Source organism: Dermacentor variabilis, chromosome 2 (genome assembly GCF_050947875.1).
Source record: "Dermacentor variabilis isolate Ectoservices chromosome 2, ASM5094787v1, whole genome shotgun sequence".
Taxonomy (NCBI): Eukaryota; Metazoa; Arthropoda; class Arachnida; order Ixodida; family Ixodidae; genus Dermacentor; species Dermacentor variabilis.
In genome coordinates, this window is record NC_134569.1 from 157,957,842 (window position 1) to 157,963,312 (window position 5,471).

At 45.6% G+C, this 5,471-nt stretch overlaps 1 long non-coding RNA gene across 1 annotated transcript; it reads right to left on the minus strand.

Annotated features, from left to right (window-relative positions):
• Positions 1-2,432: 2,432 nt before the first annotated feature.
• On the minus strand, positions 2,433-4,995 carry LOC142572883 (uncharacterized). Its single transcript, XR_012826155.1, has 4 exons — positions 4,564-4,995; positions 3,758-3,792; positions 2,883-2,957; positions 2,433-2,814 (listed from the first exon to the last, which is right to left on the minus strand). It is a non-coding gene; the product is annotated as an uncharacterized LOC142572883 (long non-coding RNA).
• Between the last annotated feature and the right edge of the window lie 476 nt (positions 4,996-5,471).

Genomic DNA, 5,471 nt, shown 5'->3' on the forward strand with positions numbered 1-5,471 from the left:
GTCATTTAAATAACCTTTACTATAACCACGAACATACGCATTGATAACAGTTACACGAACTGCGTATACCACACACGATTGCCGACGGTGAACACTCCACGTAAAAGTTTCGGGGACACCTAAGCTTCACCTTTAAGAGCGGAAATCGATAGCTTTCAAAGATCCCGGCCTAGTTCTTATGCTTCCCAGGAACTGCAGATTATATAACCATAATGTTTCGCTGGAAGTGCTTTATTTCTGGCTTAATTTCTTTTTGCTTCTCACCCCCCCCCCCCCCCCCCTGCAACGGCGGGCGCTGCCGCTGAGGCCGATGCGCGGAAGCGAGCTACATCTGGGGTGCTATGCAGGATGCGCCGAGTTTCTCGTTCACCCGAGTTTTACCCGAGTTTGCTCGACGGCAGTCAGTGAACGAAGATAGCGCGGAACGCGCAAAAGCTACAGGCGAGAAATTATGTAGACAAAAAGTCGCGTATGACAACATGAGCGCACCCTGCGCGGCACGCTGCTTCCACGTTTCAAGCGCAGAAGGCTGCACAACGAAGCGCGCCAGCGCCGCGTATTGTTATCAACGGATTATCGCAACTTAGCAATACTGTGACTGTGCCGCTGTCTGTCTGCACACTTGCTGTGAGCCGCTTGCCATGCCTTTCCCGGGCGCGTCAAGGGCGTGGCTCCTCTTTCGGCGATATCTTTCTATCCTCGATCGAATGCGAACAGGGTATATGCGGCGCATTCTTGCACCTACGCTTTCGCTCAAACGAATACGTTAAAATACAACAAATAAAATAACGAACATTTTTATTTCTTTAAGTGTCTGTTTTTCGTTTTGAATGCTAGGAATTTGTGATGACAAACGGAGATCGAGCAAATTATTAAATTTTGTACTTCTTGCCGCGAGTGGCGACAGTGAGGCGAAAGCTTAGAAGCGGATACATTGAAGCATAGAGTTACTATACTGACTCTAGAGGACAAGCTACCCATAGGGCCCATGCATTGAAATCGGGAACCGCAAGAGCGCCGCCATGTTGCTACGCGCCGAGGTTGCCAGCTCCTGAGACGCTTGCTAGACTTGGTGACAGTAGTCAGTTTTAATCCGGCAACAGTAGCAGCGTAGCAGCATGGCGTCTCGCTTGTACTGTCGTGATGTGTGCGTGCAGCCGTGTGTTTGGGCTTTATAAGTTGGTTCTTTATTCTATCTTGCGGGACGGTGCGGGTGTGGTCCATGTTGGCCGTACAGGTGGCAGTTATGCAACCGAGGGATGATCCTGTTGAAGTTTCCGGCGGTATGCGGTTTTCAGCGGTCACGCCTGTTGCAGGAGTGTTACTCGATGAGGTTACGAGCTCGAAGCTGTGGTCAGATTCCTCGTTGGCGTTCCGTAATTCTCTTCGCACGGGCGCGGTACGTTGCAAAAGCCGCTTTCGCGATCTATCGTCGCGACGATAGATCGTTTTTTTTTATTATTATGAGTACTGATCCAGCTGTAGGGCACATGTAACCGACAAACGGAAGTCTCAGGAGAGCACCTGAGATTATAATAAAGCAGGCGGCGCAAGAACTCCAGGGCACCGAAGTGACAGTGGGGGGATCAAAGCTCGAAGCAGAACGGTACGTAGGTTGGGGCCGCCGAGGCAGGTGTGTGTGCCAGGGAGTGTTCGCACAGACAGCTCCCCTGGCACGCGCAGCAGAGCCTCGCAAGGTCGAGATACCTTAAAGGCACCTGCGGCCATGATCTTTCTTTTGCCTCGGTGCAGTGTGCACGATTAAAGAGCATAATATGGAGGGCATCCGGTGCAGTCGCGAATGCGTCATGACAAATGTAGCTCGTGTCGCCTGGCGTGTGCAGTAATATCAGAGTTGGTTGTGTGAACTTTATGCATAATACGCTTTGTTACGGTACCTTAACGCAATGGGTCTAGAGGACGGTGTTGGTACATATTTTCGTACCGCCCTAATCCTATACACCCTACTACAAACACACACACACACATACCCCCCTCTTTTTATGTATACATACAATTCCTTGCCATGACGGATCCATAGCCTCCTTTATTTTTGAAAAATAGTGGAGGCTATGGACCAATTGACCAGTTCAAGTTGTCAACTTCTCAGTAACTGTCATAGGAATCACTGTATTAAACACAATTCCACGATCGGATTGTTTACTTTCATTTTTTGTTGTAACACTGAGGACTACATAGAACTTTATTTTGTATATGTGAGAGAAGTATGTCGATATCACGAGCTTAAGCCAATGTGCGATCCACAGACAAAGCAGCTGCTACAACATGAACTGCATTGAGGGCCACACAACACATACGTAATTAAAGGTGCAAAATATAGGGGGAAGCTTCAAAATACGCTCTGTAGCACTGCAAAGTGTAACATATATTGTATGTGTACAATAAATGTTCAAAAATACAAGGCCTCAATGTCCCATTTGCCTTCAAGTTTATTATCAAGTTCAAGTTTACTGAAGTTTATTATGAGCATATGTACAACAGGAATCTACTGACACACCCGCAGTCAAGGTGGCTGTTCGAGGTGTGCTGGCTGCCTCAGTGTAAGAAAAAGAAATTGGGTGAATGTCGACACCAGTGCCACTGCTTCTTGCCTCTGACCTGCACGTGCCTCCGCGGCATCTTTGTGCACAAGTGTGCTGGCGTGGCGAGGCGTAGGAGTCATCCGAGAGAAAGAGTATCGTATACATGGAGAAGTGGCTGTTCACATTGCCTGCCGCTTTCCCTCAAATGTTTCCTTTACGACTAGGGTGACACACCCACAGTCAAGGTGGCTGTTCGAGGTGTGCTGGCTGCCTAAACGAAAGAAAAAGAAAGAAATTAGATGAATGTCGACACCAGTGCTATTGCTTCTTGCCTCTTACCTGCATTTGCCTCCACGGCCTCTTGGCTTGCGGGGTCTGTATGAGGGAGCTGCTGTGGCTAGGCGTAGGCATTGTCTAAACAAAAAGAAAAGGCCATTCAAATGGGAAATTATTGAAATCAATGCAGTTATGTCTGCTTCTTGCATTCTTCTTGCCCAAAAATTTTCTAACATGGTGTCCAGTACACACCAGGACTTTGACTGCTTCTGCTTTTTACCTGCAGGTGTTGCTGCGAGATCCTTAGTGTGGCTGCGCGCAGCATTGTAACTCTTGGTGGAGGCATTTGAAGTGGTAGCCAAAAATATAAAGAATCATCCTCGTCTGCACAAATGCTTTCAATTTCTAAATGCAGTGGTAACTATCACTATTAGTGCAAGGCCCCCCACATCTATGCGGCAAGTTCCATAGCTCGAAACTGAATTTTTCCTTTAGTGTTTTACAAGGCGTCTGATATGTGCACATTAGATGTGATGTGTTTATTTTTATTTATCCCAGTGTGGAGAGAGCATCATTAAATTGTTTTTTATTTTTGCTTGTCTTGTTTTTTGGTGTATTTCTGAATTTATCAAGCACCAGTCTCATGATGCTAAAATGACTTATGTAATGACAATCATAGCTTTTGTTTTGCAGAAAAACAACGCATTTCCTGACCCATTGTTTGACATCCCCTCACTCGCATAATCTTGCAGAGTATTCTACCTATATTGACTTGCTTGACCTCCACTAAAGAGTTGCATTTGCAAATACGACTCTTTCCTTAAAACCATTCGACACTTCTCATAATTTCTGTACCTTGGGCTTCGATACTCTGCATTCACCATTTTTGCTTGTTTCTGAGTAAAAATTTCTTTTTTAATTTAGAGCTTAAATTTTACCTTTGGAACACACGGAAGGGCTTGCCATTGCATATCTGCATAAAAGGGAAACATGTTTCATTAAACATTTGCAAAATCCAATTGAAGATTGATGAATGCAGCTTGCAGTGTGATATGACTGAATGAGCCATAAAAGTAACTCATCTCACTTGGTAAATTAAAGCACATATTAGTGTGATGTGCAAGATACGTTACACTAACGTGGTGGGTTCTCTTGCTTATACAGCAAAATAATCGGTGCGCGAGAAAAAATTATCTTTGCATACCCCTTGTACACACTGATTTAAGGAGAATGAGCTGGAGCTGTCCACATGATCTACTTATTTTACCTGCGAGTATGGTCAACAAAAATGTGTCCCAGCTGCTTAGTGGTACTCGGGATTGTCGGTATTGCATATGTGCCTGTTGTCTAAAATAATTGAATTTTGAAAATGCTCGCAGGGATCCGATGTGCATATCTTCAGTTTATGGATACATGTAAAAGACTCAGCATCAAGTGCAAGTGAACGTTCCCGCAGGCCCGGAGTCAATCATGCAAATAGATTCGCTGCACAAATTTGTGACCAGAAAAGATATTCCACATAATATGGCATGCAAGGAAGTGTTGAAAATATTGCACAGTTAATAAAACGCCTACGCTATTAATATGTGGGTTGATGCACTCGTTATGCAAAACGGAGGTGAGGCGTGCAGACAGGACACAAAGAGTAGAGTATTTACAAGCAAACAACACGAGCGCCGCCCACTTCTCTACTCTTGTGTCCTGTCTGCACGGCTCACCTCTGTTTTGCATAATGAATCCTTACCAAGTAGCTGAGCTTTCTGCCGTTCTAAGTCTCGATGCACTCGATTTCGTCCGCATTAGGCACTCGCCTCTTGATTACTTCGTGGCAGAGAAATACTCGGCATCAGACTGTTTGTCTGCTGTGGCCTTTGTAGAAGCATGATTGTTCAAAGTGCAACAATTAAACAGATTCTTTGAGTTGCTTGCGGCTTCGCCAGTACAATTCCGGTGCGCTGGTCCGCCTGTCCAGCAATTTCCTACTGAAGGGAAACCTGCAAATAAAAACACCGCTCCGCATGCAGAAAAATGCTCTACAGTGACGCTTCTCAAACGATTGTGATGCACCACAAGAATTGCCTACTGGCGTGATATTCTCAACAAGGAGATACATTCGTTTACTTACATGTCAAGGTATATGCCACAGCACTTCGGTGGCACACAAGGCACGTGTGTGTGTGCCATAGCGTCCGATGTCGACGCGCGATCGCATGTCAAACCTAAACTGTACGAAACTACTACGCATCCAACAAACAGATTCGAAACCGAAATTCGTGTCATCCTTCATTGCAAGAATGCGTACATCGTGATTTACATAAGTCGCGGACTTAGCGATCACTTTCTGTAAACTTAATATTAACGTACCACCTTCATAAAGCCATCAGGTATGCGTTTTTAGATGAGAAAGCATAAGGTGACCTGTACTTGCTTTCAGCTCTTTCAATAGTAATTGCGCTGGCCACATTGACCAGTAGCAACAGGGTGGCGCCCTAGAGGTTCCCACTTTTCCGGCCCAGCTTTTCCTCTAGAGTTGTTCTACTAACTCTATGCATTGAAGCGGGTCGCACGCACGAGGCAGTTCATACGGTGAGAAGTCGCCTAGGGGCGCTACAGTGCTATTCTCAATAATGTCAGTGATCACCGCTCTTTCTC